Here is a 23,283-nt window from a genome sequence, read left to right as displayed (position 1 = left end):
TATTTCCAGCATTTTCTGTTTTTATCCCAGTTTATATCAGCTTGTTTAAAATGCTTTATTGGTGTGACCTTTACACATACCTTCCTTATCTCTTAGAGTAACTGGCCCTCTTTTCTTTGTTTTGAATGGTGATCTATAGAAAAAATCCCTGGCATTATTTTTACCCCCTTAAGATATATACTTTCACTGAGACTATTTTGTCTGCAAGTGTAACCTCTACCAATAGGACTAATCCCTTTACCTCTGAGGTGCCCCTTGATGTAAAGAACCACTCTAACTACTTCCCGGTATACTATCTCCAGCCTGAACACACTAAACCTTGTGAGATTCCTAGCCCCCGATTGCCACCCACCCCCCCCACCCCCGCCCCCCCATCAATTGAGTCACCTTGTTACGAATGCTTCCCGTATTCATACATATGCACCTCAGCGTCTCTTCGCTGGAAGAAAGCGGAAGCCAAGCGCAAACAGCAGAAGAAGCGCACGTCAACCCAAGCACCCCACCCACCCGCCCCTTCAACCACCATCTGCCCCACCTGTGACAGAGACTGTAGGTCCCGCATTGGACTCATCAGTCACCTGAGAACTCATTTTTAGCGTGGAAGCAAGTCATCCTCGGTTCCGAGGGACTGTCTAAGAGAGAGAGAGAGAGAGTAGGTTAAACCTGTCCTTCACAGCATTCCTTTTCTCATCTGATCTATCTGTCATTAATTTCCTTTCTTTCTGGTCTGTTTTGCTTATCCGTCCTTATTATTTGCTCTTTTTAATTTGGATTCGCTAGAAGCAATACATCGTACAGCGCCATATCAATCATTTCATTGGCACAGTGATGAAGGGACCCAGATTACACTCAATTTTTGACTTGTCTAAATATGGGATAATGGGTGTTTTCAAATCACCTCTCGCATTTTTGAACATTAGTTTCGCTCAGTTGCTGGCACTCTCGCCTCGGAGTCAGAATGATGTGGGTTCAAGTACCACTCCGGACCTTGAGAACATAATCTAGTCCGACAATTCAGTGGATTACTGAGGGAGTGTTGCATTGTCAGGGGTGCCATCTTTTGGATGAGATGTTAAACCGAAGCACGGCCGCTAATGGTTTGTCGAATGGAGGGAAGGATGCACAGGAGGCCAGAGTTGGAGGAACAGAGAGTTTGGGGAGGGGAGGGGAGGCAGCGGTAGGGCTGGAGGAGGCTCCAGAGATACAGAGGTGCGGGACCATGAAGCGATTTCATCACAAGGATAAAGATTTTAAATTGAAGGCACTGAAGGTCCAGGACCCAATGTAGCTCAGCAAGGACAGGTGGGATGGGGGAGTGGGACTTGAGGGGGAATGTTAACTCACTCTGCCCAGCAGAAACGGGAGTTAAATTCCTAGGGGTACACTCACTGCTCGTTTCCTGCCCCGCAGCTATTTTTACAGCTGTTTCTTTGAATTGCTGCCCACAAGAAATAAGAGCAGGAGTTGGCCATACAGCCCCTCGCGCCTGCTCCGCCATTCAATAAGATCATGGCTGAACTTCGACCTCAACTCCACTTTCCTGCCCAATCCCCCATATCCCTTGATTCCCTTCGTGCCCAAAAATCTATCAATCGCAGCCTTGGACATACTGAGGTGCCCATCTGACGTAGGCAAGAGCCTCATAAATATTTACAAATCGGAGTCCTATCACTTAGAAAGGACCCCAATGCTATTTAAACCGCTTAATGAGCAGGGCACCCATCGCAGATGCCCCACTCAGTAAAACCCGGCAGACACCCAGCGGAGACCCGGTTAGGTACGTTTAAAGCCTATCCTTGAGCAGGAGTGCTCCCAAAGAAAGTTTAGACCACTGCCACCTCAGGATCTCCCCGTCACTGCCCCCCCATCCGCAAACCCTTTCTGGAACCCACCCTGGGAATTACATGGCAGCCTCTGGGCTGCCTAATCTTCATAGGCCCCAAAGCCTGCGGCTTGTTTCTGGATGCTCGTTGTGGGTGAGCAGCTGTCCTGCTGGATGTCAATGAGGCCTGGCCATTAAAAATGGACCAGGAACTGCCACTGCTGCTCCTGGGCTGGTTGTCCATCAGCTTTCCGCTCACGAGTTAAAACTCTCCCCTTTGGCGCAGGATAAGATACGGATAGCAGAGCTTTGGGCGAGCTGAAGTTTACAGAGCGTGGAGGAGGAGAGGTCGGTCAGGAGAGCCCTGGAATAGTCGGGTCTGGTAGTGAGAAAGACATGGCTGAGAGTTACAGCAGCAGATGGGCAGGGGCGGGCAATGTTACGGAGGAAAATCTGTTCTGTGCAATACGTGTAAGGAAACCACAAACCCATTTAAAAAGATCGGGTTTGACGTGCTATGGCTGATAGTGAACAGAGGAAATCACACCTCGAATAACTTCCCGGCTTGGCCCACCGTTCAATACATTAGCCACAATTGCAATAGCTGTTCCTATGCCCCATGTGTCAGCAGAAGTTACAAAATGGACACCTGGGTCTACAGATTGCTCCGAACAGCTTGCACAGCAGTGGCTCTGCTTCTGGATCTGGAGAAGGAGGAGACTGCCTTCCCCGTTTAATTTTTCTGCACAGTTTCCTTGACTCTAATTTCATCAATTTCCCACAGAGTGACTGCTTCCCCAGATTTTTTTTTTTGTTTAACTGTGATGAATTTTTTTTGGCATTTGATATGAATATCACTCGCTTCTATATTCCCGCAAACTTATCAGCTGCCCTGCTATCGGCGTCAGGAGCTTAAGACCTTTCCTGTATTTGTACGATAGGAATTCTAGGGAAAAGCAGCTTACTGCAGGCTGCAGAGGGAAAAGATCCCAATCCCCAAATTGTTCCATCGTCGCTGGTAATTACTAACCACCAGACACGTTCTAAATAGTATCAGCTCTGTACATGTCAGCTGTGGCTCAGCGGGTAGTTCACTCACCTCTGAGTCAGAAGGTTGTGGGCTCAACTCCCACTCCGGAGACTTGAGCACAAAATCTAGGCTGACACTCCAGTGCAGTGCTGAGGGAGTGCAGTGCTGAGGGAGTGAAGCACTGTCGGAGGTGCCGTCTTTCAGCTGTGGTATTAAACCGAGGCCCCACCTGCCCTCTCAGGTGGATGTAAAGCATCCCATGACACTGTTTCAAAGTAGAGCTGGGGAGTTCTCACTGGTGATCTGGCTGATATTTATCCCTCAACCAACGTCACTAAATCAGAAACAGATGATCGGGTCATTTATTTCAGTGCTGTTTGTAAATTGGTTGCTGCGTTTCTGACATTATAACAGCGACTACACTTCAAAAGTACTTAATTGGCTGTGGAATGCTTTGGAATTTCATAAGGTCATGAAAGGTGCGATATAAATGCAAATACATTTTCTTCTTATCATTGGTGTTGCTGTGATTTGTCTGCCTTCAAGCTTGTTGCAGGCTGCCTTGTTTCAGTAATTAGTCTGTAGAGATAGAGTGACCAGCAATCACCATAAAAACAGCCAGAGGACACTGACAGCAATAGCCACCTGTGACTGTCCTCAGAGGTATTCCCTAACGTAGCTGACATTTCAGCCTCCCCCTCGTGTCGGCCCGGGGTATCGGTGCATAGGAGGGGTTAAATTGGCCGAAATAACAACAGAAAATGCTGGAAAAACTCAGCAAGTCAGGCAACATCCGTGGAGAGAAATTTGAGTTGACGTTTCGGGTTTGACCCTTCTTCAAAACTGGAGAGAAAAGGAACTAGATCGAAGGCAGGGCTGCGATCGGACAAAAGAATAAAAGAACCAAAAGAAGTAAAAGAGATTAGAAGCTAGACGAGATGGTAATAGGCTGGGATTAGGTGTAAAGTGTACTGGCAGGGCAAAAGATAGCTGCCAGGTGTGAGAGAGAAACAAAAGGAAAGGGGGGGGGGGAAAGGAGTGGAAAAATATAAGTGAAAATGAAATAGGGGCCGAGGTTATGATCTGAAATTGTTGAACTCGATATTGAGACCGGAAGGCTGCAGAGTGCCAAATCGGAAGATGAGGTGCTGTTCCTCGAGTTTACGTTGAGCTTCCGTGGAACAGTACAAGAGGCCAAGGACGGTGAGGTCCGAGTGGGAATGGAGCGGTGAATTGAAATGACAGGCGACCGGAAGCTCGGGGTCACCCTTACGGACTGAACGGAGGTGCTCCAACATTTTTATAACTAACAATAAAGAAAAGTGTACAAAGAAAATGGTAAAAAAAACATCCAATTTGATTTTTCTCCCAAGGTTGCTGGCAGCAGTGTCCAGGAGACTAATCTTTAATTCCTGGAGGCTCCAGGACAACCCTGGAGGGTTGGCGGCCTTGCAGTATGAGCAGGAGTGCTGGAAGAGATCCTTGGGCCTCCCCTGCCCCGGCCCTCCCCCGCCCCGGCCCTCCCCCGCCCCGGCCCTCGACCGCCCCCCACCCTCCCCCGCCCCGGCCCTCCCCTGCCCCGGCCCTCCCCTCCCCCGCCCCGGCCCTCACACGCCCCGGCCCTCCCCTGCCCCCCCCCCTCCCCCGCCCCGGCCCTCACACGCCCCGGCCCTCCCCCGCGCCAGCCCTCCCCCGCCCCAGCCCTCCCCTGCCCCCGCCCTCCCCCGCCCCTCCCCTCCCCTGCCCCGGCCCGGCCCTCCCCCGCCCCAGCCCTCCCCCGCCCCAGCCCTCCCCCGCCCCGGCCCTCCCCTCCCCCGCCCCGGCCCTCACACGCCCCGGCCCTCCCCCGCCCCAGCCCTCCCCCGCCCCGGCCCTCTCCCACCCTAGCCCTCCCCCGCCCCAGCCCTCCCCTGCCCCAGCCCTCCCCCGCCCCGGCCCTCCCCTCCCCCGCCCCGGCCCTCACACGCCCCGGCCCTCCACTGCCCCCACCCTCCCCCGCCCCGGCCCTCCCCTCCCCCGCCCCGGCCCTCACATGCCCCGGCCCTCCCCCGCCCCAGCCCTCCCCCGCCCCGGCCCTCTCCCACCCCAGCCCTCCCCCGCCCCAGCCCTCCCCTGCCCCAGCCCTCCCCCGCCCCGGCCCTCCCCTCCCCCGCCCCGGCCCTCACACGCCCCGGCCCTCCCCTGCCCCCGCCCTCCCCCGCCCCGGCCCTCCCCTCCCCCGCCCCAGCCCTCCCCCGCCCCAGCCCTCCCCTGCCCCAGCCCTCCCCCGCCCCGGCCCTCCCCTCCCCCGCCCCGGCCCTCACACGCCCCGGCCCTCCCCTGCCCCCGCCCTCCCCCGCCCCGGCCCTCCCCTCCCCCGCCCCAGCCCTCACACGCCCCGGCCCTCCCCCGCCCCGGCCCTCCCCCGCCCCAGCCCTCTCCTGCCCCAGCCCTCCCCTGCCCCAGCCCTCCCCCGCCCCGGCCCTCCCCTCCCCCGCCCCGGCCCTCACACGCCCCGGCCCTCCCCTGCCCCCGCCCTCCCCCGCCCCGGCCCTCCCCTCCCCCGCCCCAGCCCTCACACGCCCCGGCCCTCCCCCGCCCCAGCCCTCTCCTGCCCCAGCCCTCCCCCGCCCCGGCCCTCCCCTCCCCCGCCCCAGCCCTCACACGCCCCGGCCCTCCCCTGCCTCCGCCCTCCCCCGCCCCGGCCCTCCCCTCCCCCGCCCCGGCCCTCACACGCCCCGGCCCTCCCCCGCCCCAGCCCTCCCCCGCCCCAGCCCTCCCCCGCCCCGGCCCTCTCCCACCCCGGCCCTCCCCGCCCTGGCCCTCCCCCGCCCCAGCCCTCCCCCGCCCCGGCCCTCTCCCGCCCCGGCCCTCCCCCGCCCCAGCCCTCTCCCGCCCCAGCCCTCCCCCGCCCCAGCCCTCACCTGCCCCAGCCCTCCCCTGCACCTGCATCTTTTTGGTTCCCCCACCGCCCAAAGAACCTACCTTAGGCCGGAGACCATTTCCTTGGCTCTCCGGGCAGAGGTTAGCTCCTTACCCAATTCCAGCTCTCGACCACTGGCCATGACGTCATTCCTGCTGGCTTTGGGCGAGAGACCGACTTCAAATAGTAAAATGTGGCCTTCCCGTTAAAATCCCATTAAAATCTCCCCCTTATCTGTAGTGGCTGGAAATAGGGATATTTAAAAATAAGTTCCTTTCCCCAAAAAATAAAATACCTGGGATATGTTTGGAAGTATTGACCCCTCATGATACTTCCCCTGTATAACATAGTGGGAGAAAAATTCGGTTGGTTTGCGCCTCCCGCTAGCACCATAAGTAGGCGCTAATGGGGCGCAAAGCAACTAGCGCCCAGGCACGGCGATGTTTGCACCACTCGCGAAATTGACCAGACATTTTGCGGCGGCGCTAAACACTACCGCCACGATCTCCTGCGCTGGCAGATCGTGACGTCAGTCGAGAGTGCAACGCCCCAGTAGCACCCTGGACCGGGTATTGAGTGGCGCCCCCTGCCTTTCCGCCTGCCGCTAGCAACGACAGGTTGAGGGGAGCGTTTTGCAGTCGGGAAGGGACTGGGGGAGCGCTATTTAAAGGCGGCCACTTCCTGCCTTTTTTTGTCGGCGACATTTTTGCACCACGCATTCTGAGAGAGAGAGAGAGACTTCTGGAGGTATTCAACGCTGTGTGAAAGAATTTTGGGTACTGAGCAGCACTTTGCAGGTTCATTTTGATTTGATCTTCATTGCATCGATTTAGAAGAGACTATGGGGGCTGCACTCTTGAGCTCTTTCCCTGGGCCTCTCCATTGTTCTTACCATCATTGAATACCATCCAACCTGCCACTTCCTCCCATGAAACTGGTTTATCACGTCCTTCTGTCTGTGTAGAACATATCATAATTATTCCAAACTCCAGGCAGATGTGGCTGTATTTTGTCCTGTTGGGTCCGAGGCATCTCAATATATTGCTCTGTCCAGATCCCAAGGATACCCTCACGGGATTATCGGATTACCTGTCCGTCATTGGCACTAGCTCGCAGGTTCTGTGCACAAGGTAAATACCAGGCAGGTTCTGTGTATGTAAGTATCCCAGAGCTATCAGATATACCAAAAATAGATTCTCATTTGTACCAAATCCCTTTAACCTTTCGTCAAACCTAAAAACCCAGATAACATTCCCAAACAGTACCTTCTAGCTAATCAATTCAGTGCACTGTATCCTATTACAGCCACTGATTATGTATGTTACACTTGAGACTTTTAGACAAGTGAAGGTTTCAGACTCAATGGAGCCCTTCTCTTTTGAAACTGCTGACTGTATTAAGTGAAAAGACACTGCTAATCTATTTTGGGTCTGATATACCTATCAATTCATCCAATGAAAAGCGACGAGTTAAGAAAGTAACTGTAGGTTTTTATTGGCTAAATAACAGAGCCCACCCTCGTGGGTGATCGGATACAACAAGGAGGAATGCCAGCCAGTCGACTACCTTTATACCTGGGCAGGTAGGTGGAGTCATGGGCGGGGTCAGCAGTGGTCAGCCCAGGTATAGCAGCGTGACAAGAGGCGACCTCGTATAGTGATACAACAGTGTGAACAGTGATAACCATAGAGTAACGATATAACAGTGATAACTATAGTGTAACGATAGTGAACGATAAAAGTGGTTTACCACATTCACCCCTTGTTTAGATTTGAGTCCGGCGGGGTGAAGTGTACTACCAGTTCTGGTATGTCAGTCTGTCCGGAGGCCTCGTAAGCCTTTCTGATCGTCGCAGCGGCGGTGTTGCATTATCCGGTGTTAATGCTGGTGTCTGCGTGGTCGGCGAAGGCTCGTGGGGTTCCGGCATGCCGTCTACCTGGTCTGGAATTGGGGGGGTGGTGGGGGGTGGTGAAGGTGGTGTCTCCGGAGTGCCCGAGGGTGCGAGGTCTCGTAAGGAGACTGTGTCCTCCCGCCCGTCTGGGTATGCCACATAGGCGTACTGGGGGTTGGCGTGCAGGAGGTCCACCCTCTCGACCAGGGGGTCCGTTTTATGGGCCCTCACGTGCTTTCGCAGCAAGACGGGCCCCGGAGAGGTCAGCCAGGTTGGTAGCGTGGTTCCCGTAGTCGACTTCCTGGGGAAAGCAAACATTCGTTCATGGGGGGTGGCGTTGATGGCAGTGCAAAGTAGTGACCGGGTGGAATGCAGCGCTGCCGGGAGGACTTCCTGCCAGCGGGAGGTTGGGAGGCCCTTAGACTTTAAGGCTAAGAGGACGGCCTTCCATACCGTCGCGTTCTCTCTTTCTACCTGGCCGTTCCCTCGGGGGTTGTAGCTGGTGGTCCTGCTTGCAGCAATACCTCTCGCTAGTAGGAACTGACGGAGTTCCTCGCTCATGAAGAAGGAGCCCCAGTCACTATGTATATAGTTTGGGAACCCGAACAAGGCGAAGAGGTCGTTCAGGCATTTAATGACCGTGGTACTGGTCATGTCTGGGCAGGGGAAGGCAAAGGGGAAACGGGAGTACTCATCAACAATGTTGAGGAAGTACACATTACGGTCAGAGGACGGGAGGGGCCCCTTAAAGTCGATGCTCAGGCGCTCGAAGGGGCGGGTGGCCTTGATCAGGCTTGCTCTGTCCGGCCTAAAGAAGTGCGGTTTGCACTCGGCACAGGTCTGGCAGTTCCTGGTCATGGCCCTGACCTCCTCGATGGAGTAGGGCAGGTTGCGGGCCTTAATGAAGTGGTAAAGTCTGGTGACCCCGGGGTGGCAGAGGTCGTTGTGGAGGGTCTGAAGTCTATCACTTTGCGCGCTGGCGCATGTAATTCGTGACAGAGCATCGGGGGGTTCGTTCAGCTTACCTGGCCGGTACAAGATATCATAATCGTAGGTGGAGAGCTCGATTCTCCACCTCAAGATCTTGTCATTCTTGATTTTGCCCCTCAGCTTGTTATTAAACATAAAAGTGACCGAACGTTGGTCGGTAAGGAGGGTAAATCGTTTGCCTGCCAGGTAGTGCCTCCAGCGTCGTACCGCCTCCACAATCGCCTGGGCCTCCTTCTCGACCGACGAGTGTCAGATCTCAGGGCCCTGTAGGGTCCTTGAGAAGAAGGCCACCGGTCTCCCCTCCTGGTTAAGGGTGGCGGCTAGGGCGAAGTCGGATGCATCGCTCTCGACTTGGAAGGGGATGGACTCATCCACTGCGTGCATAGTGGCCTTGGCAATGTCTCCCTTAATGAGGGAGAAGGCTGCGCACGCTTCCTCCGTAAGGGGGAAGGATGTGGACTTCATGAGGGGTCTGGCTTTGTCCGCATAACTGGGCACCCATTGGGCATAGTAGGCGAAGAGCCCCAGGGTTCTCTTCAGTGCCTTTGGACAGTGGGGGAGGGGTAGCTCCATGAGGGGTCGCATTCTTTCGGGGTCGGGGCCGATGACTCCGTTCTCTACTACACAGCCGAGGATGGCAAGGCGCGAGGTGTTAAACACACATTTATCCTTATTGTAGGTGAGGTTCAGCCATTGGGCCGTACGGAGGAATCTCTCCAGATTAACATCGTGGTCCTGCCGGTCGCGGCCACAGATGGTGACATTATCTAGATAGGGGAACGTGGCGTGCAGCCCGTTCTGGTCAACCATCCGGTCCATCTCCCTTTGGAAGACCGAAACCCCGTTGGTGACGCCAAAGGGAACCCTAAGGAAGTGGTAGAGGCGGCCGTTCGCCTCGAAGGCTGTATACTGGCGGTCCTCAGGGCGGATAGGGAGTTGGTGATAGGCCGACTTAAGGTCGATGGTGGAGAATACCCGGTACTTGCGCAATCTGATTGACCATATCAGATATGCGGGGAAGGGGGTATGCGTCCAGCTGGGTGTACCTGTTTATGGTCTGGCTGTAGTCGATGACCAGGCGATTTTTATTGCCGGTCTTAACGACCACGACCTGGGCACGCCAGGGGCTGGTGCTCCCCTCGATGATGCCCTCCTTCAGGAGACGCTGCACCTCAGAGCTAATGAAAGCTCTGTCCCCGGCGCTGTACCGCCTGCTCTTGGTAGCGACGGGTTTGCAGTTGGGGGTGAGGTTAGCAAACAGGGAAGGTGGCGGGACCTTGAGGGTGGATAGGCCGCAGGTGTTACGCGGTGGGCGGTTTAAAATCTGCTGGTTGTCGACTGTGAGTGGGGAGAGGGGTCCGCCGTATGCTAGCGTGACGCTTTGGAGGTGGGATTGGAAGTCTAGGCCTAGTAGGACGGCAGCGCATAGCTGGGGCAGGACGAGGAGTTTAAAATTTTTATACTCCGTACCCTTAACCGACAGGGTCACAACACAGTAGCCACTGATGTCTGTGGCGTGTGACCTCGATGCCATTGAGATCCGGTTGCGCGTTGGCAGGACAGGGAGGGAGTAGTGGCTCACCGTGTCTGGGTGGATGAAGCTCTCCGTGCTTCCGCTGTCGAACAGGCAGGTCGTGGCGTGGCCGTTTACTTTGATGTCCATCATCGACTTGGACAGGTGATGCGGGCGGGCCTGGTCCAGTGTGACGGAGGCTAGTGTATAGCTGAGCGAGTTGTTGTAGTCTGCGGTTGAGGCGGTAGTCGGGTCTAGAGGCACGGTGGCGGTCGGGCGTGGTGGGTAAAATGGCGTCTCCCACGAGGTTGGACAAAATGGCGGAGAAGATGGCTGCCCCCATAACTCACATGAGGCACTGCTGGTGTCGGTTGCCTGTATCAAAGATGGCCGCCCCCATGACTCACATGTGAGGATGCTGGCCTCTGTTGCCTTGAAGGAAGATGGCCGCCCCCACAGCTCGCATGAGGCACTGCTGGCCTCTGATGATCCACCTCTGCAGGCCTTAGCGAAGTGGCCTTTCTTCATGCAGTTTGAGCAGGTAGAGTTCCTGGCTGGGCAGCGCGACCTCGGGTGTTTCGCCTGGCCGCAGAAGAAGCAGCCGGCGGCCCGATCGCGGGGGTCCGATGTCGGAGCCGGTACCGGGGGTGGCGGTCTCGATCGGGTCCGGGACGCCGACGCTGAGGTAGGTCCCAGGGGGGTTGCTGCGGGGGGTATCGCGGTCGGGGTCGGTCCCAAGTCCCAGGGTCGCGAGTTACAGTACCTTGAGTATGCCTCGAGGTCCCGATGGGCCACCTCTAGAGAGAGAGCGAGGGCTGCAGCTTTGTCCAGGTCGAGGTCCCTTGCTTCCAGTAGTCTTTGCCGTGAGTAGTCGGACCGCAGGCCTTTCACGAAGGCATCGCGGACATTGTCTTCAGTATTTTCTGCCGCCGTTACCGCTTTAAAGTTACAGTCTCTGCCGAGTGCTTGTAGCACCCGTAAAAATTCCTCCACGGGCTCTCCTGGCTGTTGCGGGCGGGATCTTAGGAGGTGTCTGGCATACATGGAATTTACCGGGGTTTGGTACTGTCTTTTCAGCCGGTTGATGGCGTCCTCGTATGTTTTAAGGTCCCGGATGAGTGCGAATACTTTAGGGCTCACTTGGGCGTTCAGAACTCTTAGCATGGATTTCTGAGGCACGCCGGATTCTCCCAGGTAGGCTTCGAAGCAGCTCAGCCAGTGTTCGAAGTCGAGGGCTGAGTTTGCTGCCTGTGGGTTTCGATCCAGGTACGGTGGTCTGAGGGCTCGCAGCCAGGCCGGCTGCTGTGGCTGTTGTAGCTGGGCGTCTGGCTGGTCGCTTGGCTGGTCGTTTGACTGCTCAGGTGTCGACATTTTAAAATTTAGCCAATAAAATTGATATACCTATCAATTCATCCAATGAAAAGCGACGAGTTAAGAAAGTAACTATAGGTTTTTATTGGCTAAATAACAGAGCCCACCCTCGTGGGTGATCGGATACAACAAGGAGGAATGCCAGCCAGTCGACTACCTTTATACCTGGGCAGGTAGGTGGAGTCATGGGCGGAGTCAGCAGTGGTCAGCCCAGGTATAGCAGCGTGACAAGAGGCGACCTCGTATAGTGATACAACAGTGTGAACAGTGATAACCATAGAGTAACGATATAACAGTGATAACTATAGTGTAACGATAGTGAACGATAAAAGTGGTTTACCACAGGGTCTTTCAGTCATTCTCTAATACCCCAGACACCAGTCTTCGATGATGCATAACTCTTTTTTCCTCACTTGCCTCCTTTGACCACTTTTACGAGACTGTATTTACTTGGTTAAGAATGTACAATTTTATTCATTCAGTCCCATTTTGATTTCTTCCCCCCTGGTTCCTGTTACTGGAATACAGTAGGTGGACAGAATGGGCAGGATTTTCATTGGGCCGTGGAGGCGGGATTGGAGGCGTGTAGGGGGTTAAAATCTCGAAATCGGGGGGCACGAACCCATCCCACCCGCAACCCGCCTCCATGCCAGTTTCAAAGGAGGCGGATACCCAACCTGTGCTGGGAGCCGCCTCCCCGAGGCGGGAAGGGAATTAGTGCCAATTAACTGCCTGTTAACAGGTAGTTAACAGGCAGTTTTTAGCCTAATCCCTATTTTTATTGCTGAAGTGTGGGATTCCCGACGGCTCCAAACCACGTCAAGTTAGCGAGGCGGGCTGTCGGGCTGAACGGCATGGAGGGTTCGAGATGTCTGGTGTTCAGGTGAGTGATGGGTGCATGAGTTCAGAGGTAAGTGTGTTTGGTGTGTCTAAAGTGTTTAAAGAAGTTTAATTACCTTTACTTACCTTTACGGCCTTCCTTCCTTCAGGTCTCGGGAGTCCCTCATCTCACCGGCACAGAAAGCAGAATGGCCGCGAGCTGTCAAATGTTGCAGCATTCAGCTTTCTGTTCTGCAGAGATCTGTAAATCAGCCTGAGAGGAAGGAATAACTTAGTGTACAGATTGTCAGTGTTTGACAGCTTCAAACAGCTGTCAAACGCTGATATTTCATCTGTTAAGAGCTTTTGACAGATGAAATGTCAATCTGTGACGTCACCTGTTGCCTGGTGGCCCTTAATTGGCCTGCTGAGTCCACTAGGTGGGCTCAACAAGGTCAATCAAGTGAAAATCACGAAGGTTGGCCACAACTCGATGGAGGCGGGACTACAACCCCGAAAGTTGTAGTCCCGCCTCCTACACGCCTCCTCAATCAAAATCCAGCCCAATGAGGGACCCTGACATGCAGGCAATCCTCAGTCTGTTTTGGGCCTCTGTGTGTGCCACCCTGGCATCTGTTATTTAGTACAAGTATAACCCTACTACATGAAATAGATCTGGACTGACAAAAATGGCCTCAGGACATCCCAAAGTGCTTTACAGCCAATGAAATACTTTTGAAGCGTAGTCACTGTTGTAATGTGGAAAACACAGCAGCCAATATATATACACGCAGCAAGATCCCATAAAAGCAATGAGATAAATGACCAGATCATCCATTTTTTGTTATGTTGGTTGAGGGATAAATATTGGCCAGGACACTAGGGAGAACTCCCCTGCTCTTCTTCAGAATAGTACCATGGGATCTTTTACATCCACCCGGAAGACAGTAATAAGTAGACCTGCATCTAGGAGGAATGACTATACTGGTATTTAACTGTTAGGAAGAAATTAGAATTGAGAAATATTTGACACTGCAAGGAACGCTTAAGGAAAGTGTGCAGCATTATGGCTGAGACGAGGGATACCATTGGCAATATGAAATGTTGGGCGCATGATGTACAGATACACTCGCATGACAGATGCCTTGATACCTGAGGGGCAAGCTGATGTCAACTTGATAGTGAGGGATCCCGCAGTCCCTATATCATGAGGAAGGTTGAGACTTTTTTAATTCCTCCTCAACCCTTGTTCATAATGATATTTCTTTTTAAAAAAGACTGTTTTATCAGTTTTCACCTTCTTCTGTTGACTCAGCTAGGGGACTGTTTCATGAGTGTCAGTCGCCCTGCCACACTTTAACCAAACAGGCCATTCTTCATGTGCGAGCGGGCTGTTCAACCTTGGGGTGCGTGTGGAGGGGCGGGGGAGCGTTACAACGGAGGCCAATCTTGTACTCATGTGACAGCCAAACATTTGGCATTTCCAGGAGGAGCCACTAGACAGTGACCAGCAGTTGGAGCCCTGGCTGATCTTTCCCCTTCTTAGCTGGGGGGGGGGGCTGGGGGGGTGGGGTGGGGGGTGGCAGGGTGAGGGGGTGCAGGGGGAGGTGGAGGAGAGGGGAGGGCCAGTAACACCAATTGTAGCTCCTCCACCACCGTTGTGGCTGATATCAGCCAACTCCACATAGAGCAAGGAAGTAGACTGGGATCTTTCCGTGCCCTCCACATTCATTTACCAATTGAGCCATCAAACAGCCCTTGGTTCCCAATTGCTATTTATCAATAGGTGAGGTTTAGAAGCAAAATAAGTCAGAAATTAAAGTTTAAATGGTGCTTATAGCCTTCATTGACTGTAGGAAATTAATTGCAAATACTCTTCTTTGGGCAGCAGGATATAGAATAATGCCATCATCATCATTAACAACAGAGCTCAGCACTAGGCCATTCAGGGTGAAGTCAGGAAGCACTTCCTCATGCAAAGTGTTGAGGAAATCTGGAACTCTCTCCCCCAAAAAGCTGTTGAGGCTACCTCAATTGAAAATACCAAAACTGAGATTGATAAATTTTGGTTAGGCAAGGGTATTAAGGGTTACAGAACCAAGGCGGGTAGATGGAGTTAAGATACGGGTCAGCCGTGATCTAACTGAATGGTGGAACAGGCTCGAGGGGCTGAATGGCCCACTCCTGTTCCTATGCCCCTAATAGTGTACATTGCACATTCCTCAGAGAACACCCCAGAGCATCTAATAACTGAGAAGGGGAGAACATTGAGCAGGATAAAGGGGGAAGACTTTGGGGAACTGATGCTGAAAGATCGAAGAGAAGGGATGTTAGAGTTTGCATCGTGCCAAAGGAAATTATTTTCAGGGAAATCCGGAGTGCAAAAGGATTTCTATGATACTAACCCAACTGTTTAGCTTGTATTAAAGCTACAATTAAAATGATCAGAGCTTTACACTGGAGTAGTAGAGCCAGTGCCAAATGGTTTCACTTCCAATTGACACAACACCTGTAGTGTAAATGGAGCCTGATTCTGGAGCCAGGACCTGGACGGAGACTGGAGCGAGGAGGAGTGAGAGACTCCCTAGAGCAAGGGATCTCACTCCACTTCTTTTTTAGAGTCAGTTTGAACCTTGACACCTGATATACACTCTCCAACTTTACCTTCAGTGTAAAGCCGAAACCACATTGCACCAACACTAAACTTGCTAGGGTGGATTTTCCATTGAAGTCAATTCGGGTGGGGAGTAAAATGGGCGGTCGAGTTAAAATTTATCCTGTTGGCTCAGTGCTCTGTGAATGTCCAGACCCTCCTTGAATGATCCGTGTTTGAGAAAGTGTCTTAATTCACAGCACTTACTTTACAAAATGTTATTGACCTGCTCTTTGCCAGCGTTGCTAAGATTCCAAACAGTTAGCATTCCACTGTGCATTATGTGGAGCGTTACAGTCATCTATATTTATTGAAAAGAAAAGATTTCGAAAGATGCTGAGGAAAGGATCCGACTGCTGGACACCAGGTCTATCTGGTTTAGATAGCACGTCTCCTTCAGGGAACCCTCATTACAAGGGACAGTAAAGATGCTGATGTGTGTTCAGTCAGTGTAGCACAGCCCAACACGGCAACCAGCCAGTGAGCTTTGAGTGCCCAATGCCAACAGCGAGTACAATGGAGAGCTTGCTTTCTCCTTATCTTATGTAGCACACATCAAAAGAGGACATGTTCGAAGTCAGTGCGCTAACACGCAGCAATTTCCATGAGTCTATAGAACAGATGGTATGCAGCTATGAGCATTGTTATTGTGATCATCCGCTTTGATTACATTTGTTAAAAACAGCATGAAGCACTGAAACAGAAGCTCAGTGTATTCACAAGGAGCCTGGGCAGATTGGCTCCAACACACGTGCTACCTAAAGAGAAATACCGCGGGGGACAAGTTTTTCCTCACCCCGCCCCAAATTCTGGGGTCAGGGACATTTGTCTTCGCCAATGGTTAATGGCACAACTGTTGTGCGTCTTTCGATAGGCTGGTTTCTGTATTGCAATAGCTCGCGATCAGCTGCAGCAGGGAAACCCCGGCCTGCTCATTTTGAACTGCCGCTGATGCCCTTCGCCACTCTGGATGCCAGGGAACCACCTGCATCTTTCAAATGTCATCCCTCATTTACATATCACCCATCCACGAATGGGCCAGAAACTTTGATCGGCGAGGAATGGGTAAAGAGCAGGAACCCCCACATAATCAGATCCTGCTCCAATTTCCACCCTGCCTGGTGATTTCATGCCAAAAACATTACGGAGAACCTCAGCTCCTGTCTCTCTAAGCTAGGCATAAGTACATATAAGATTCCTCTCTTCCTACTGATGGTAACAGCTCTGGATTTCTCTGATCTGCTGTTGGGAGAGATGGGATGGGGATATTGTCACTGCTATGGAGCAACAATTATCAACAACTTTATTTTTTTGGTATCACTCTGTTGTCAACCTGCCAACGCTAGCAGGATCTCCTTTGTAGCGGTGCAGTGGCAATGCTACCGGCAATTTTAAATTTCAACAGAGATGAAGGAATCTTCACTATGAAAGGGCCAGTTGGAATACTATTTCACTGGTGCCAGCAGCCCTCTGGTACATTGGGCAAGTGGCCATTTTTCCTGTTTGAGCCTATTCAAGCATTGAGCACAGCCTAGCTGACTCTAAGCATGTCCTCCATTCAATGCTCACAACCACTTGCTATCTTTCCAGCAGGCATGCTGCTGTAAGTAGACCAGGGACCTCAGTTCACAATCAAGCACCTCCTCTTAAAGGGGCAACTCAATTAAAGCTTCCTTGAAAGGTTGGCCCACCCCAACTGATTTCTTAACACAACAAGCTGATGGAAATTAAATCAAAACAGGAAAATCCAAATTATAAGTCCAAGGTTTGCCCACTGGCCACAGAAGATGTCCAGTAATCCTGCAGACATTGTGTGTTGGTGCTCAAAGGTCACCAAAGCATAACCAATACTTTGAAAGGTGAGCAGTCACTGGAAGGGAGACCTGCTAGGCGATCCTACACATCTTGGGCCTTTTGATGACAGGCGTCACCAGGAGCAGACCCACCAGGATGTCTTCCAATCATAGCAACATAGGAAGGTAGGAACAGGAGTAGGCCATTCAGCCCCTCGAGCCTGTTCTACCTTTCAAATAGATCATGGTTGATTTGTACCTCAAATCCATTTCCCCACCTTTGATTCATATCCTTTACCTAACAAACAAGTATTGATCTCAGTCATGAAATTTCGATTGACCTCCAGCAGCCACACCCTTTTGGGGGAGAGTTCCAGAGTTCCACTAACCTTTGTTTGAAAAATATCCACAAGAAGACGGGCAATTGTTTGATCATGCAGAATGGAGGGGTGGTCAGGTAAGTGAGGTGAAAGTTCCTGCAGGGTGGCCCCATGGACGCGCACTGATGAACAGTGTTCAAGGGTAGCTCATGAGTGGAAGTATTGGCCCACCAGCGGAGCCCGCTCAATAAACCCCACAGCAGCTATCGACAGCGGCATCTTCCAGTCTGGCCCACCGAAATCCAACACACCCCTGACTGTTCAACAACATAATGATCAAGTACGGCTTGTGGAAGTGGGGATTGCAAAACAACTGGTCATTGTAAGAAGGACTTGCATTTATATAGCACCTTTCACGACCTCAGGACGTCCCAAAATGCTTTACAGCCAATGAAGTACTTTTGAAGGGTAGTCACTGTTGTAATATGGGAACCGCGGCAGCCAATTTGCATAATCTGATAATGACTAAATGATCTGTCTTTGTGATGTTGATTGAGGACATTGGCCAGCACACTGGGGTCTGACTTCCCTGCTCTTCTTCGAAATAGTGCTGTGGGATCTTTTACGTCCACCTGAGACAGCAGACGGGGCCTCGGTTTAACACCTCATCAGAAAGACGGCACCTCCAACAGTGCAGCACTCCCTCAGCACTGCACCAGAGTGTCAGTCTAGATTTTTGTGCTCAAGTCTCTGGAGTGGGGCTTGAAACCCACAACCTTCTGCCTCAAAGGCAAGAGTGCTACCCACTGAGCCACGGCTGACACTTCTTCTGTCAAGAGAACAAGCTCTAGATTGTCAGCACGTATTGGTAAAAGACAACCATGCAGCTGGTGGAAAAATGATGTTACCAGGGCTTGCCTTGAAGGGCTGCTTACATACACACATGTATGTCTGCAAGGTCTGGAAGTGCTGCCTGAGATCTACCGAGCCTTGGCTCAATGGTAGCCCTCTCGCCTCTGAGTCAGCAGGTTGTGGCTTTATAGTCCAACTCCACATACTTGAGCATGCAATCTAGGCTGACACATTCACTGCAGTACTGAGGGAGTGCTGCACTGCCAGAGGCGCTGTCTTTCAGATGAGACGTTAAACCAAGGCCCCATCTGTCCTCTCAGGTGGATACAAGAGATTCAATGGCACTTTTCGAAGAAGAGCAGGGAAGTTACATAGATACATAGATACATAGAAGATAGGAGCAGGAGTAGGCCATTCGGCCCTTCGTGCCTGCTCCGCCATTCGATGAGATCATGGCTGATCCTTTAATTCAGTATCCCGTCCCCGCCTTCTCTCCGTAACCCTTAACCCCTTTTGCCCGTAGAAATATATCTAATTCCCTCTTAAATATATTTAATGAGCTGGCGTACACTGCCCTCTGTGGCAATGAGTTCCACAGGTTCACCACTCTCTGAGTGAAGAAATTCCCCCTCATCTCTGTCCTAAATGGTTTAGCCCTTATCCTTAAATTATGTCCTCTAGTTCTGTTCTCACCCGCCAAGGGAAACATTCCTTCTGCATCCAGTCTGTCTAGACCTGTCAGAATTTTATACACTTCTATGAGGTCCCCTCTCAATCTTCTAAACTCCAGTGTGTACATCCCTAAACTACATAGTCTCTCCTCATAGGTCATTCCCGCCATTCCTGGTATCAGCCTGGTGAATCGCCGCTGCACCCCCTCCATGGCAAGAACATCCTTCCTCAGATGAGGCGACCAAAACTGTACACAGTACTCGAGGTGTGGTCTCACCAGTGCCCTGTACAGCTGCAGCAAGGTATCCCTGTTCCTGTATTCTAACCCTTTTGCTATGAAGGCCAGCATACCGTTTGCCTTCTTGACCGCCTGTTGCACCTGCATGCTCGCCTTCAGTGACTGGTGTACAAGAACACCCAGGTCTCTCTGTACTTCCCCCTGGGGTCTTGGCCAATATTTATCCCTCAACCAAGATCACTAAAACAGATTATCTGCTGTTTGTGGGAGATGCTGTGCAAAATTGGCTGCAACGTTTCTTACATTGCAAAAGTGACTACACTTCAAAAGTACTTCATGGGCTGTAAAGCTATTTGGGACGTCCTAAGGTCGTGAAAGGGGCTACATAAATACAAGTCGCTCTTTCTTTTCTTTAGCTGAAACAGGTGAGTAACTGCTCATCCTCTTCACGGGGTAAACGCAGAACTCTGGCCCAGAAAAAATCAATCAACTTCCTCTGGACCCTGGTGGCAAACTCTGAGAGAAGAATTGAGGCAACTGGCCAATTCCATGGCATGGCTGTCACCAGCTGGTTGGTCCCCAAGTAAGAAGTCACCCACAGTAGGCCTGACCACTCAAGATGAGTGGCAGTCTTATCCCCCAGCTCAACCCAGTGTACTGGCCAAGCTTCATCCGCAGGGCCCAGGTAGACTCCCAGAGATAAAACGTGGATGGTGATTCAGATGGAGATCCACCAGCAAGAAGTCCACGTGCCACCAATCCCACTAAAAGTCAAGAGGACTTGACCTAGTTGAACTTGATGGTGGGCCCTGCCAAATACTGCTGCTGACACCTGCGCAGAGCACCTTGTAGAAGTGGATTGTCAATTCATCGATGCCCAAAACTTTATTGCTGGGCATCAGTTTGAGGGCACTGATGAGGTCCTTGAGCATTGTAGCTGACTCTAGGCACAAAGGAGGGATTGTTAACTTCTGGCGATCGTGCAATATGGAGGATATCAGATCGACCGCCCCATTACACGCCTCTTCCCATTTTCCCTTCTATAGACCTAAATAAAAATAGAAGGTGGGTTGGGGTGGGGCAGGGGTGGGGAGGGGGGAAGTATAAGAAAGAAAGAAATGACCAGATAATCTCTTTCTTTTAGTGATGTTGTTTTGAGGGATAAATATTGGCGGGGTCACCAGGGAGGACTCCCCAGGACTTCTTTCAAACAGTGGCATGGGATCTTTCATATCCACCTGAAAAGACCTTGGTTTAACATCTCGTCCTAAAGACAGCACCTCCAACAATGCAGCACTCCCTCAGTACTGCAATGAGCCACGGCTGACCCTTAACAGGTAGGCAATCCGATAACACCAGTTTTACAGCATCACCACCAGTTAGATCTATGGCTGATCTGCTGCCCAGGATTGGGTAATGAACCCCAAACTATCACCAGAAGTTAAGTACCGGATCCAGTCAATTAAAAACAAATCCCAGCCGAAAACACAAAACGTAACCTTTTCCTTTTTGTGGCCCCCCCTTGTATTGATTTCTTTGTGGGTTCAATGACGAGACATTTATGAAAGAGAATGTCTTTTAATCTAAAGTCTGTTAAACTCTTTATACAGCATTTACAGGAGACATCATGCTAGTGATGCATCTAGAATGAAACTGAAACTAAACTGAACTGCCTTGCTTGTCTCTGTCACATGCCCTCTGCTGGTCAGGCACAAGCAATCAATACATGCAAACATGCTGTTAAGGCATCATAATCGAACAGGCAAATACCATCTCTATTTGCTGATATCATTACGTCTCCTTTTCTTAAAACAAAAGTATTTTACTTTTAACTAACAACATGTTTTCTTTGTATTAATCTGCATTTTAACTGTAACACTTAATGAACTTACATTATCATTATCATGATCAAGGTTTTTTAACCTTGCTTTGTGTGTTCACATGAAATATGTCAATACACTAGAACTTGAAGAAAGAATAAGATAACATTACTTCCTTCTATAACAATAGTCCTTAAATTTGCTCAATGAGTCTCTCAGGAGGCTTCATGTGTCTTGAGGATTTTCTGATTGATTGTCCTTGAATCTGAGTTGTTGCCTCAGATGATGTGTTCTCAGCTGTGTGATCAGGTTGTTCAACAGTATCAGTCTCTTGACCTGCTGTGGCTGGTCCCATGAGAAGATCTCGACAATTTCTTCTCAGAACAGCACCCTCATCTGTCTGAATGGTGTATGATCTTGGTTGAACTTCACTCAGGACAGTTCCCTTCTGAGTCCATGTGTTTGTTTTGTCTTTGAACCTTACTTGGTCACCAGTGTGGAGTTCAGGTAGGTTTTGTGTTCCTCTGTCATAGTAGTACTTTTGCTTTTCTTTCTGTTGTTCTTTGAACTTCCTCACTTTCTCCCCCTCTTTTGTTTTCAGGAGGTTCTCCGGGATGGGTAGGTTTGACCTTAGCCGACGTCCCATCAGGAGTTGGGCTGGTGACTTACCACACTCGAGCGGCATTGTGCGGTATACAAGCATGCTCTGGTAGAAGTCAGTTCCACTGTCTTTTGCCTTGTACATCAGTCTTTTCACTGTGTTTGCGGGCTCTCCTGGGTCAACAGCTTTGGACAACGTGTCTGCTGTATACATCAGCTTACCCGGTATGTACGCAACATTCAGTTCATCATAGACTGTCTCTCCTTCGCTTTCCACAACGAGGACTCTCTTTACCAGGTTCAGTCTCTCACAGGCTTTTAAACCTAATATGGCTTGCACATCCTTTGGCACCACGATTAATGCTAGCGTGTGCTCTCTGTCCTTGTATGTTACTTTGACAATGCATCTTCCTTTCACTGGTATATCAGTACCTGAGTATCCTGTCACTTTCACTTTGATTCCATGTATCTTTGGTCTGGGTCTAATTTTCTTAAAATCAGTCTCTGATATCACATTAACTTGTGCTCCAGTATCCAATTTAAATGGAATGTGTATGTCATTCACTTTTAGTGTCAACATCCAGTCTCTTTCTTCTTTTTTGTTTTCAGACACAACATCTACATTGAACTCCTCTATCTCGCTTTCATCTACTGTATGGACCTTGCTTTGTTGCGCTTGGTTCTTACAGCAACGGGCATAATGGTTGTTTTTGTTGCAACTATTGCATGTTTTACCATATGCTGGACACTTTCTTGGTGGATGCTGTGTACCGCATCGACTACATGACTTTCGGTTGCCCCTTTCATTTTTGTTTGCTGGCCGCACCTCTTTTTTCACATTGGCGCTCTTTTTGTTAAACGGTTTGTATCCGTTCTTTCTCACTGCATCCACGTTGCAGCTACTGTCACTGAACAGCTCCTTTGCCTGCAACTTCACAGTCTCTGTAGCCTTACACAGTGCTATGGCTTTTCCCAGGTCTAGATCTTGCTCTCTTAGCAGTCTTTCCCTTAGACCATTATCTGGAATACCACACACCAGTCTGTCTTTTATCAGCGAGTCTGTCAGTCCCCCAAATTCACATGTTTTGCTTCGGTTTCTCAGTTCAGTCACATACTGATCAATAGTCTCTCCCATTTTCTGTACACATGTGAAAAATCTGTGCCTCTCAAATGTCACGTTACTTTTAGGTATGCAGTAGGCCTCAAACTGTTCCATTATTTTATCTAACTTCATTTTGTCTCCATCAGCAGCGAATGTGAAGTTATTATACAACTCCAGCACCTCATCACCCACGACATGTAAGAACAGTGACGATTTCCTTTTATTACTTTTCTCATCGCCGCTAAATACAACTCTAAATGTTGTTTGAATCTCCTCCAATTTTCAGCCACATTACCTGTCAACTGAAGCGTCGCCGGTGGGTGTAATCCTTCCATTTTTTCACTTCGTTAGCTATTCTCCAATGGTAAGCAACGATGTTCTCTTTTGGCTTGCTAATTTGTGGAGAGCTGATTTAACTTCAGATTTTTTCTCTTCATCTCTTTCAATCACTTCTGACACCATGTATTGATTTCTTTGTGGGTTCAATGACGAGACATTTATGAAAGAGAATGTCTTTTAATCTAAAGTCTGTTAAACTCTTTATACAGCATTTACAGGAGACATCATGCTAGTGATGCATCTAGAACGAAACTGAAACTAAACTGAACTGCCTTGCTTGTCTCTGTCACATGCCCTCTGCTGGTCAGGCACAAGCAATCAATACATGCAAACATGCTGTTAAGGCATCATAATCGAACAGGCAAATACCATCTCTTTTTGCTGATATCATTACACCCCTTTTTTTTTAAAGTCTGTCTTCCATTTGAAACACACTGCACCGGTAGGACCAACTATTCTGGGACGGAACTCAAACTTCACAACATGAATCATTTTACAGCCTGCTCACAAATGCTTTATTATGAATGTTTTTTCCCCGTACATGTGATGATTGCTA

The sequence above is a fragment of the Somniosus microcephalus genome, chromosome 20, assembly GCF_052327205.1.
Source record: "Somniosus microcephalus isolate GS21.2 chromosome 20, FLI_Smic_1.0, whole genome shotgun sequence".
Lineage (NCBI taxonomy): Eukaryota > Metazoa > Chordata > Chondrichthyes > Squaliformes > Somniosidae > Somniosus > Somniosus microcephalus.
Note: the sequence above shows the minus strand (reverse complement) of the source record.